We start from the raw sequence: 13847 nt of genomic DNA on the forward strand, positions 1-13847 counted from the left end.
ATCCGACTAGGAACCATGAGGTTGCGGGTTTGATCCCTGGCCTTGCTCAGTGGGTTAAGGATCCGCGTTGCTGTAAGCTGTGGTGTAGGTCGCAGACACGGCTTGGATCCCGCGTTGCTGTGGCTCTGACGTAGGCTGGCGGCTACAGCTCTGATTAGACCCCTAGCCTGGGAACCTCCAAATGCCGTGGAAGCAGCCTTAGAAAAGGCAACAAGACAAAAAAAAAAAAAAAGATTTTCTCAAATTGTGTCAAGTGCCTTATTTTAAATAAAAATCATTAAATTAAAAATGCTTTATTTTATTTTATCTATCCTTTTGCACATAATTACAAGTATAGGTTGAGATAATATATTTATGCATGTATAATTATTAATTCATTTAGCAATCATCCTTAAAAAAAGCAATTCTAAGTTTTCAGCTCCCTCCTTGATATTTTAGCTTAAACCAAATTTTTAGGGTAGACTAGTATCTCATCATATGATCTAGGTTTCTTATATTACAGTGGTTTGCTACAAATCTTTTTATTATCAAACATTTAGATCCTTTACCTTCCATCCCATAGCTGCCAGTTCGCAGAACCTCATCCTTAAGAGTTTGGCTAAGCTCTCTGCTCTCAAGCTCTCCTTCACACTCAAAGTTGCCTTCCTTTCCCCGCCTCATCAACACCATCATCAACTGGACTTAAAAAAAATTATTAAAAAAAAAAAAACTCTAAAAAATTTATCTTTCAAATAACATTTTTCCATATCAAGTCCTGCTCAGTAAGACCTAGTTCTTCTGTCAACAAATCCAAAATCTTTAGTTCTATGTTTAAAGACTCTTAGATTATTTTAGCACATATTTCACCCCAGCTTATTTCTCGCAACTCCTCAGCATCGGTACTCCATTTCAACCAAAATTGCCTCTTTATTGTTTCTTATCTATAGTCATTTCTTTATCATTTATGCCTTTTCTCAGTTTTTCCGACAAAATATATTCCCTCAATTCTTTAGTCTCTCTTTGTCCTTTCTGTATAACCAAGGAGTATTTATCATGTAGAAGGACCTAAATCAAGTTCCATTAATTAAACTTAAAATCAATTTCCAAAAATTCTTTATAGCAATTGCGTATTGAATTCCATAAAGTTTAGTACTTTATTATTTTCTGATTTGATAAATATATAACACCAAAATACATTCTATTGTATTTGAAGTACATATACATAAAGACTCATGCAAAATATGTGTGCATTGTACATGATAAATGATTTACCCACACAAACTCATGAGATGTACTTGTAGAGATAGGCTTTAAAAGTCAAGAGTGAATCAAGGTTTCTCCTTACAGTTGCCATTCTCATATCACTCCAGTCTCTGTACCCCTTTCCATTTAACCCATGTGTCTCTGGAATTTTAATGACACCATACTCTCCTGCATAGCATCTTTCCTTTAAAACCTTGTATGTTTCCCTCTGGTGAGTTACTTCCTCTGAAAAGTACCAATGAACTAACATAATCTATTTCCCTTATTCATTCTTCACTATCCTACTCCTCTTTTCGCTCTTTCTATATATAGTGGGCCCAACTCTTAACTTTACCCATGTACTCTAAGTGAATAAATTATATACCTTCATTTCCTTTCTGATGTCTCTTCTAAATTTCATGCTCATATGTCTAGTAGTTTACTGCATATTTCCTCTTGGATTCATCTTTTCATATTACTTATAATAGTTAAACCTCTTGATAATTTCTTTTCAAAATCCATGTTTTATAAATATTCCCTTCACTACCGTGATTACCACCTTCTCAGGAATTCTAACCAAATATCTCGCTGTGTTTTCTATTCCTGCTTCACCAAAGGTCTAATGTCTTTCTGAGTAGCATGATTTAACCATTAATATAGAATTTATCAACTCAACCAATTTTTTTTGGTGTGTTTAAGATATAAGTGCTTGAAAGTTCTAGATTTTATCTGAGTAATGTTTCAAAATTTATGGGGGATATTCTACTAAAATGAAATGCATCGCCTCTCACTACTCCATTTCAATATAGTAATGCCCAAAATCTAAAATACTTGACAACTCTAAATGTTGATAAGGATGTGGAGCAAAAGGAACACTCACTCATTGCCTAGTGGAATGCCAAATGGTGCAGGCATTTCAGGAGACAATTTAGCAGTCTCTTACAAAACTAAACATATTCTTACTGTGCAACCCAGCCATCATTCTTTGTGGCATTTATACAAATTAATTGAAAATTTTTGTCCACACAAAAACCTTTACATGGATGTTTGTAGGAGCTTGATTCATAATTGCCAAAGCTTTGCATCAACTAATGTGTTCACTGGATGAAGAATAAATAAACCATAGTACATCCATATAATGAAATACTATTCAGGGCTGAAAAGAAATGATCCATCAAGTCATGAAAAGACATGGAGGCAACTTAAAACCATATTACTAAGTGAAAGAAGCCAACCTAAAAAGGCTACATATTATCAATCCAATTATATATAACATTCTAGAAAATGTAAAACTATAGTTATAGTAAAAAAGTTCAGAGGTTGCAAGGGTTTGAAGGAAGTAAGGAATAAATAGGCAGAGCACAGACAATTTTTAGGGCAGTGAATCTATTTAGCATAATGAAATATTAGTACATACATACCATTATACATTGCTCAAAACACATAGATTGTACAATACCAACAGTGACCCCAGTGTGAACTATAGACTTCCTGTGATATTGATGTGTCAACATAGATTCATTGATTGTACCAGAGGCAGGGAGGGGTGTATGAGAAATCTACTTTCCCCATGATTTTGCTGTGAACCTAAAACTGCTCTAAAAAATAAAGTCCACTTATATACCAAAATATTTTTATAGACACAAAACAATAAAATAATACATTTTCTGTCAAAGGTAAGGCAACAATGTTTTAATTTCTGAAAAAGTACAACATTGGGTATTTTTGATTGTAGATCTCACAATAAGGTTGAAGTTGTGTAATAAATTATTATAGGTATAAAGGTTAGGGAACTACATTTCTAGGAACACACTTGCATTTCTTCCAATTGTCTTTTTCCTTTGTAATAGAATAGCCCAAATTTAGCTTGCATAAGTTTAAAGAATAATATCTTTACATAAATGAGAAAATGTAGAAATTAGAAAATCTAAAAAGAGTTTGGAGAATAAAAGACTAGGATAAACATATATTGAATATTCTACCCAACTAAGCAGAGTTTTTAGGATAGGTATATATCTTTAATTTCCTAATTACCCAAGGAATATAAAATAAATTCTACAAAAGGGAAATAAGTACCTAATTTGGGTCAGCCCAGCAAATGTTGAAATCTAGTTGTCAAAGTCTCGCAGGATTCTTGTCTATTTTTCTCTTTGCTTCTGTCTCTGCTCTGATACTGATTATTTTCTGCTTTTTGCCTATCATTCTATAGATAGAAATCAGTAATGCAAGAGGGACTGTAAAAGCTACTTTCAACTTTCAGATGGACAACTTCCCTGTTTGAAAGTTACCACAAATCACCCTCCCTGAGGAACCAGTTCTCATTGTTTTATGAAAGGTCTTCATTCTGCTATGCCATGTACCCAGAGACTAACACTTACAACACATTATTTTTTCATGCTGTACCTTGATGCCTATTGCAAACCCTCTGAATGACTGACAGGTGCCAGCTAAAAAATTTTCCTTGTGGTAAATCTTAAAACATATTTAGAAAGCAGTAAAAAGAACACTGCTGAACATGTTTCCCTCTTTTAAAACTGATCAGGCAGTTTAACTGACATAAAAGAACAAAAGCTATTAAACTACTACATAGAATTATATTACTAAGGAGTGATATTACTTATTTTTGACAAAACATTTTACTCACTTGAAAAAATAGAAGAAAACCCTAAGTTATAATGCATATTTTATAGAAGTAATGCCACTCAGTTGACTAATATCCAGCAATTTACTAAGGATAAAGTGCTGTAAAAGTGACGCATTTGGCTTCTTAAAAATCTAAACAGTAACTTAACTGAAGAATGCAAAATGACAAAGTTTACCTCTCATAATTTCTATGCATTTACTTAAAGAAGGAAAAATACATTCTCTGGCAATGGTATCTTTTATCAATAGAAAGTACAAAAATACTTTTATAGGGGAGTAGCAAAGAATTTGTGTTCATCTTAATATCATTACATTAATAAATATCCATTAAATTCCAACCAGTACCAGGGACTGTGAGAAATTTATTCTTTAGACCTTGAGGCTAATAATATGGTTGTACTCTTTTAGACCCTAATTCCTCCTCAAGATTAAGATTATGAGGTAAGAAATATACTCAGTTTAGATAATAATGTATTCTCCAATAAAAATATATAGATAGAACTTGGAATTTGCTAAATGTGTTATAAGTTAATCTGTATTATTTATGCCATGTTTCCATTCTAAGGACATAGTTTTTAATGCTAAAAATTAAAATCCCTACAAATAAGAACTTAACATTTTTCTAATTTTCTACTGTGCTGTAATTTTTTTCATGTATGTTTTCTGAGAAAAAAAAATCTTTTTGAAAGATAGAGTATTGAAATAACACTGCCTGTGATTTTGGGCTGTAGTAATGTGTAATACAGTGAATAAATGTACGTATAAATTTGAATATTGTATGTTTATTTTATTTTGTTTATTTTCTAAAAAAATTATGACAAGTACTGTAAGAGGAACTGTAAAAGCTGTTTTTAACCTTCAGATGGGTAGCTTCTGTGTGGCAAAAGTATGGAAAAAATATAGATATTAAACAATTTAAATGAGACTTGAGATAATATAGAAAAAGAATCCTCTTCCCAAAGAGAGAAAAGGAAATAATATTTATGTGTGTGTATATGTATGTGTTAAAGTTCTCTCATAAGTAAAATTTTCTGTCCTTTCATGAGAATTTTTTTCTAGATGTAAATACTAATAGGAATATCTCATATTTCTTCTCATTTGAAGAATACTGACCTATGTACTGGGCAGTCTTTCAAAAAATATTTATAAAATAATATTCCATATTATTCATGTGTAACCTTCAAAGAAGGCAAAGGCATAATGTTAAATCACATCCCCAAGGAAATTTCTATGGAGGGTTAAAGAAGTCAAATATGGGGTTAAAGATTTCTGGTCATCTGACTTGCCACAGATGCAATGCTTAAGGAAAGGAGGGCTAGCTCCTCAAGCTGTGGTCTCCAGATCAGAAGAATTTGCATCAGGGAGGATCTTGTTAGTGTGACTCTTCAGGCTGTACTTCAATTCTACTGAATCAGAAAGTCCAAGAGCAGGGAAGGAAATCTTTGTTTTTACCAACAAAGTAAAGATTCAGATGATTCTGAATCACTTTAAAGGCTGAAAACTACTAATCTAGTGTGACATTCTTCAGAATGTGTTTCGTGGAACATTAGTTCCAGGAAGTATCAAATAGTGTTCCCAGGAGAAAAAAAAAATTGTTCTTGTTAAAAAACAAAACAAAACTTTGGATGAGAGTTAAACAGGTTCCTTTATTATAAGTCTTCTCAGGCTTTAATGTGATAAACTTGCCTTAATAACCTAAAGTTGGCTTTTGAACCAAAAGCATTGCCATCACAGGGGAGCTTGTTAGAAATGCATATCTCACATCCCATTCCAAAACTACTGAATTTGAATCTGCATTTTTATGCACATTAAGTTTTCAGAGCACTATGCTGAAGTGAGAACTAGGAGATATGGCAGAGTGAGACGTGATACACAGTCCCTTAAAGATGCATTGGAACAATCATTGGGAAAACCTGGTCCAGACGAGTGTCCAGCATGTGGTTAAAAATCATTCATGACCTGGATTGCAAAAGTCAGGTGAAAAGCATCCCCTAATACAGGATTCTTTCCACTGTAAGAAGGGGGCCAGATCTGGGGTTAGAGGAAGAGGATGGCTTAGAATAACTAGAACAAAAATTTCGTGTTGTCTTCAAGACACTATCATCCAATGAAACTGAAAGTAAAAAAATCTTAGTCTATGAACATAGGAAAAAGAGATGTGTACAAAGATAGCTGATTTAATAGAGCATGTTTTAAATCTTTTTATTAAATGAAATGACTTTAACTGTCAAAACTTTATAGTAGTTCACATTGAAAGAATTGTTCCAAATAACCCTGGAATTAATGCAAAAGGAGAAATGCTTATTGTAAGAACATGCTCATGTCCAGTGGTTTCTTCCTTAAAGACACATAATATTTTCCTCAGTTTTGCAACAGAGTATCACCTGGATGGTCTAAAATTACCTGCATCTATAAATAGCTGAGGTATTAAAGCTATCACTAAGAAATCACATGTAATATATAATGATGTGTTGTATGCTGCATATATATACTCTAGCAATATATATAATTTATGTTAATTTAGAAGCAGAAATGTAAAAGATAATTATCTAATTTTGTAAAATATTTGCATGAGATTAAAAGTAATTGTATTTTGGAAGTTTTGCCTACTTGGGTAAAAATACTATTATTTCACTATAGTGAAAGTGATTCCCAACTGTGAAGCTATATAGATGAAACTTTATTGAACTATTAATTTAAAAATACAATAATTTTCTGAAACACAGAAATATGTAGAAAGTGATCCTTCTTCTTACTATTATTAGAACATAATGATGTTGCCATCTCATACAGTGGTGTTATAGATATCCCAAAATATTTTCATGTGGAATTATATTATAACCCATCTAATTTCTTTAATGGAAATAATATTTTTCTTCTTACTGTACGGTGAAAATTAAGGCACTTAATTTTCACATATTAACTGTGTATTTAATTAAAACTACATAACCAATCCAACAAAGAAATAACTAATACTAGGAATGGCAATACCTGGGTCCAGATAGCAAAAAAGAAATCCTGCTTTAGAATGCAGTGGAAATTCTAATCATTCTTAAATTTATTATACATAGAAGAACCATTTCAAAGCTATCCTTTTATCAATATAAAAGAATATTTATTAAACACTTACCTTATAAAAGAGTTATTGAAGGAAAGGGTTGTGATTTTGGAAGCTGGTGCCTGTTAAGAAAAAGCAGATGTTTTGATGCATTCATGCCCTCTGCTCTCCCCTTTTGACTTCAGAATCTTTCTTATGTTTCCAAAGAAAAAGATTTCTTTCAGCCCCACTTCTAAAAATATCATTTATGTGGAACCCCTACTGAGTGAATCAAAAAAAGAAAAATCACTAACCATGAAAGAGGTGTTTTTTCCTGCTCACTGCAAATGCAGTTTCCTAAGTTGTATCCCTTAATGACATTGGATACTTCTAAATAATCATCACAGGGGTCATATGGCTATATAAACATGCTTCCTTGATCCATGTGTAAACTTTAACCTGAGGGCAAAAACTGTATCTTTTTATGTTTATATCCCCAGCACCTACCACACTCCACTGTGAGAATATACTCCTGTTGAATCAATGAATAGGCAGATCAGTAAATATCAGAGTAGTAAGGCAGAAGGACCCTTCTACCTTATGCAATTCATACATATTAGAAAGATATTTGACTATATTGGGATTCATGAGTCCAAATAAAATCAATTATTTATTTAGTATAATTATTAAACTTAAGGTCATTTAGTACTACAGTTTCTTATTCGCAGTGTTTGAACTCAATTAAGCTGTTATTATATTGGAAGTATCCACATTATTTTTAATATTTCAAAAGGCCTGAACATTTGCACAGCATAAATAAAATTCTGAAATTCTTCGCTGTAGCTGAATTTATATCAATTATGGTGATTTTGTGGAAGCAAGTATATATAATATTGATTCATTTTAGCCTATATAATTTAAATGTGTGTACATATATGTATGTATAGGATTTCTATTAAAAATTAAAAGATAGGTTAAAAAATGGAAATCGTATTTTTAAAGGTGGAATTTATTTCTCCAGTATTGAATCATTTGTCTAAGTCAAATACCTAGTTAGTTAAAAAAAAAGGAAAGCAAAAATCTGGCTTTCCTTCCTAATCTAGTATTCAGTTTCTGGAATAATAGGAAAGTTTATTTCACTGCATGGTAGGGACTTCATCAAAGGAGAAAACATAACAGCATTACCTTTCAAATTTAATATAGTAACAAAGATGGAAATTATGAATTTATATTCCCTAAGTAGTAACTATGTTGTAGTAATATATGATAAGGCAATTATCTTTAATAGCCTTAGAGAAAAAGGATTTAGGATGATAGAGTAGGTTATAGGCCCAGGGCAAATAATTCCTTCCTTTTAAAAGCTATTTTTCACTGTGCTATACACCTGAGATTAACACGACATTGAAATCAACTATACTTCTCTTAAAAAATAAAGACAAAAAAAACCTATTATTATATTTTTATCTTAGAATACTTTTAGATTTACAGAAAAATCATAAACACAGAAGTTTCCATGTACTGCACATCCAGTTTCCCCTATTATTAGCAACTTATATTAGTATGGTGCACTTGCTGTGCTTAACTAATTTCAAAACATTATTATTAATTAAAATTCCATACTGTGTTCAGATTTCCTTAGTTTTTACATACTATCCTTTTTCTATCCTAGGATCCTATACAGTTATCACAGTATATTTATCATGTCTCCTTAGGCTCATCTTGGCTCTAATAATTTCTCAGAATTTCCTTACTGTTAATAATTTTGACAGTTTCAGGAAGTACTGATCAAGAATTCTGTATAATTTACCTCACTTAGAGTTTTCTCATGATTTTGCTGTTTTCTACCATGACTATACCAAACTTACGTGTTTTTGAAGACTATAGAGTAAAATGCCATTTTCATCCCTTGAAATCAACGGTGTATAGCATAAAGGTGACTCGTTATAAATGTTAATCTTTATCAACAGGCTGAGATGGCATTCATCAGGTTTCTCTGCTTTTAATCATTTCCCCCCTCTCATGCTGTATTCTGTCTAAAATAAAGTCAATAAAAATAATTCACACATAAGAAGTGAGGATTTATACTTGACCTCCTTGAAGGAGGAGTATAGATGTAAACATTTCTGTGCATATTAAAGTAGATATGGGTTCATACTATTTCCCCCCCTGGATCTTTCTGGTCTCCTCCCCTTGCCTCGGAATATGATCTTATTTGGAAATAGGGTTGTTGCAGATAAAGTTTAGATGAGGTCATACCGCAGTATAGTAGAGCCTCTAATCCATTATAACTGGGATTCTTATAAAAAGGGGAAATCTGGACCCAAATAAGCGTGCAAGAACACTGTACGTTCAAAACCTCAGGAATTCCTAGGGAAAAATCTGAAACTCCTCTAATACACACCATGTTAAGATTAAACTCCCTACCACAAGCCAAGGAACTACCAGAATCTAGGAGGGAGCCCTAGAGCAGGACCTTCTTTACTTTCTTCAGAGGGATTCTGGCCCTAAATTCACTTGATCTCAGATTTATGGTTTCCCAAACTGTGAGATAATACATTTATGCAAGGTATGCTACCCAGTGTGTGGTGCTTGTTATAGCAGCACCTAGAAACTGATATGAGTACTATCATAACTGTTAACCTGTAACCCACGAGGAACAGGTTGATCAATTAAAATACAGTGTAATTATACAGGTTTTCTTACACTGAGTCCTTTTAAACTCCACTGATTTCCGGAGTTCCCGTGATGGCTCAGTGGTTAACGAATCCAATTAGGAACCATGAGGTTGCAAGTTCGATCCCTGGCCTCGCTCAGTGGGTTAAGGATCCGGCGTTGCCATGAGCTTTGGTTAGGTTGCAGAGGCGGCTTGGATCCCATGTTGCAGTGGCTCTGGCATAGGCCGGTGGCTATGGCTCCGATTCGACCCCTAGCCTGGGAACCTCCACATGCCCTGCGGGAGCAGCCCTAGAAAAGGGAAAAAGACAATCAATCAATCAATCAATCAATCAATAAAATCCACTGATTTCCGAAATTATTAGGTCAGCATCCTATTTGTCCCCTCCACTCACTGAGGTTGTTTCTTATGATTGTTTCATATATGAGATCGTGTCCTCACATTTTGCATTCTATCCTTGTATCTAACTTTTTAAATGATTTTTATTAATTTGCATTGTGAGGTTCCCATTTTATGCTATAAAATTCTAAAGGGTTTGACCAATATATAGTGTTATATACCCAACATTACAGTATCATACAGAATATTTCCACTATCTGAAATAATCCTCTTTCACCTCTTCAAACTATCTTACCTCTCTACCAGCCAGTGACAGCAACTATAAATCTGTTTATTGTCTCTATTTTTGCCTCTTTGGAATGTCATGTAATTGGAGTCATGCATTAATTACCCCGTTCATATTGGCTTCTTTCACTAAACAATGTGTCCTTAATGTTCACCCATCTCCTTTTGTGGGAAGATAGCTCATTTTTTATCATTGCATAATACTGCATTGTATGAATGTATGACAGTTTTGAAATCCAGTCACCTACTGAAGGACATCTTAATTGCTTTTAGATTTGGGCAGTTTTGATTACGCCTGATAATAAACATTTGTGTGCAGGTTTAGTGTGGAAATAAGTTATCAAATAATTGGAGTCAAAACTTAGGATTGCAATTGCTATATCCTAAGATTCTATTTAGCTTTGTAAGAATGTGCTGGACTGTCTTCTAAAATGGCTGTACTATTTTGTATCCCCACTAGCAATTATTGTTGTTCTATCTTTGCCAGCAACTAGTATTGCTGGGGTTTGGGTCTTTAGCTATTCTAACAGTGGTATCTCACTGTTGTTTAAATTTGAAATTCTCTCATAACAAATGATGTTGAGCATCTTTTCACATGCTTATTTTCTACCTATATGTTTTTCGAGGTAACTGTTCAGATTTGGGGATTTTTTTAATCAGTTTTCTTATTGTTGAAGTTTTAAGGAAATCTTTGTATTACTTGAGCATAAATCATTTATCAGAATCATGCTTTGCAGATATTCATTTCCAGTTTCTGTCTTATCTCTTCATTGTCTTAGTGATGTCTTTTTTTTTTTTTTTTTTTTTTTGCTTTTGCTTTTTAGGGCTGCACCTGCAGCATATGGAAGTTCCCAGGCTAGGGGTCAAATTGGAGCTGTAGCTGCTGGCCTACACCACAGCAATGCCAAATCAGACCCATGTCTACGATCTACACCACAATTCGTGGCAATGCCAGATCCTCAACCCACTAAGCAAGGCCAGGGATAGAACCTGCATCCTCTTGGTTACTAGTCAGTTTCATTTCCACTGAGCCACAACAGGAACTCCTTCATTCTCTTAGTGGTGTCTTTTATAGAAGTTCTTAATTTTAATAAAGTTTAACTTATCAGCTTTTCTTTCATAGATAATCTAATATAGAGGCTATATGAAGAATGCATACAACTCAAAGGAGAAAAAAAAAGCAATCCTATTAAAAGTAGGCAGAGGATCTGAAAAGACTTCTTTCAAAGGAGACATACAAATGGCCAACAGTAAATGGAGAGATGGTGAACATCATTAAAATTCAGGGAAATGCAAATAAAAAACACAATTAGATATTACTTCACATCTGTTAGAATGGCTATAATCAAAAAGACGAGACAGGTGTTGGAAACAGTATGGAGATTTCTCAAAAAATTAAAAACAACTATCATATAATCTAGCAATCCCATTTCTGGGTATACATTCAAAGTATTGAAATCAAGATTTCAAAGAGATATCTGCATTCTCATGTTCTTTACAGTATTAGTCACAATAGCCAAAGTATAGAAACAACCCAAATGTTCATGTATAGATGGAAGGATAAGGAAAATGTGGCATACACATCCAATGTAATATTATTCAGCCATTTTAAAAAAGAAGGAAATCCTATCATCTGTAACATCATGGATGGACCTGAAAGACATTATACTGAGTGAAATAAGTCAGCCACAGTAGGGTAAATACTTTAAGATTCCATTCATATGAGGTATCTAAAATAGTCAAAATTATAGAAGCAGAAAATAAAATAGTGGTCACCAAGTTTTGGGGGAGGGTGAAATGGGGACCTGTTATCCAATGAGTGAAAAAAATGACATATTCAAGATAAGCAGTTTCTAGATCTCTGCTTACAATATGTAGTTAACAATAAGATATTGCATACTTAATTTGTTAAAAATATAGATTCATTAAATGTTCTTACTATAGGGAGTTCCTGTTATGGCTCAGCAGTGACAAACCTGACCAGGATCCATAAGGATAAGGGTTCAACCCCTGGTCTCACTCAGTGGGTTAAGGATCCAGCATTGCCGTGAGCTGTGGTGTAGGTCATAGATGTGGCTCAGATCTTACGTTGCTGTGGTTGTGGTTTAGGCCAGCAGCTGCAGTTCCAATTCAACCCCTAGCCTGGGAACTTCCATATGCTGCTGGTGTAGCCCTAGAAAGTAAAAAAAAAAAAAAAAAAAAAAAAAAAAAAAAAAAAAAACAAGGAGATCCTGCTGAATAGCATTGAGAACTTTGTCTAGATACTCATGTTGCAACAGAAGAAAGGGTGGGAGAAAAAATGTAATTGTAATGTATACATGTAAGGATAACCTGACCCCCTTGCTGTACAGTGGGAAAATTAAAAAAAAAAAAGTTTCTTACTACAAACAAACAAGCAAAATAAATAAAGGGACTCAAGGAAACATTTGGGGGTGATGGATATATGTTTACTACTTTTTGATTGTGGTGATGATATCAAAGATGTATGCATATTTCCAAACAAATCAATTTGTATAAATGAAATATAAGAAAAATTTAAATATAAATCATACCTCAATAAAGTTGTTAAAACAAGGACATTTGTAATTTTATAACCAAAAAAAGTCACAAACCAATTTAAGATGAAGATGGAAATGCTATATCATTGTACAACTATAAAAATGTAATAAATTCATTGAGTAATATAAAATTAAATTTTTAAAAAAGATGATGAGATTATCCTTTGTTATCTGGATGTGCCTAACATTATTACAATGGTCCTTATAAGCAGAAGGTGGAGACTAAAGAATTAGTGTCAGGTGATGGAGTATGTAAATAACTTGACAAAAAATTGCTGGCTTTCATAAAGGAAGGGGCTACAATCCAAGGATAAGCCCATATCTAAAAACTGGAACAGGCTAAGAAATGAATTCTTCCCTAAGAAACTTCAAAAGGAACACAGCCCCACAGACACTTTGATCTTAGCTCAGCAAGACTGGTTTAAGACTACTAAACTACAGAAGTCCAAGATGAATACATTGTTTTAAGTCCCCCAGGTAGTGGCAAGAGAAAACTAATACAGGTAGTGTGAGTCATCCAAATTTGTTCCTCTTCAGTACTGTGCTTGCTATAGGTATTTTCTTTTAACATATAATGATTAAAATACTTTGTTAATATCTACAATATAGATTGCTTGGATTTTGTATGGATTCAATCAGTAGGTCATGATGAAGATAATTACATATTAATTATATTGAATCCTTTAATTTATACACACACAATATTTCTCAATCTATTGAGACCTTATTTAATATCTTTCATTAATGTTTACTTGTTTTCAGCTCATTAATCCTGTATATGTTTTATTAGATATATACCTATTTCACTTTCTTCATGCTATTTTTTATTACTAATTTTAATTATTCATTGCTACCTTTTTATAACAAAGTAATGAAAAAATGGACTTTTATATTGTATCCTGCAAAATTGCTAAAGTCATTTATTATTTGCAGGGTGTTTTTGTTGATTGTTTTGGAGTTTCTACATAAGTAACTATGTGAAAAAAGACAACTGTATTTCTTCCTTTCTAGTCTTTATTATTTCCTTTTCTCATGTTATTACACTAGCTAGGATTTCATGTGCAATATTCAGCAGGAGTGGTTGCCTTTT

General features: G+C 33.1%; 1 long non-coding RNA gene across 1 annotated transcript in view; it reads right to left on the reverse strand.

The window, feature by feature from the left end:
- LOC110262065 overlaps window positions 1–7574 on the reverse strand; it is a 70877-nt gene extending 63303 nt beyond the window's left edge. Inside the window, exon 1 of the long non-coding RNA XR_002346586.1 lies at window positions 6995–7574. This is a non-coding gene — a long non-coding RNA (uncharacterized LOC110262065). The remainder of the gene's footprint in view (window positions 1–6994) is intronic.

This window comes from Sus scrofa, chromosome 1, assembly GCF_000003025.6.
Source record: "Sus scrofa isolate TJ Tabasco breed Duroc chromosome 1, Sscrofa11.1, whole genome shotgun sequence".
Taxonomy (NCBI): domain Eukaryota; kingdom Metazoa; phylum Chordata; class Mammalia; order Artiodactyla; family Suidae; genus Sus; species Sus scrofa.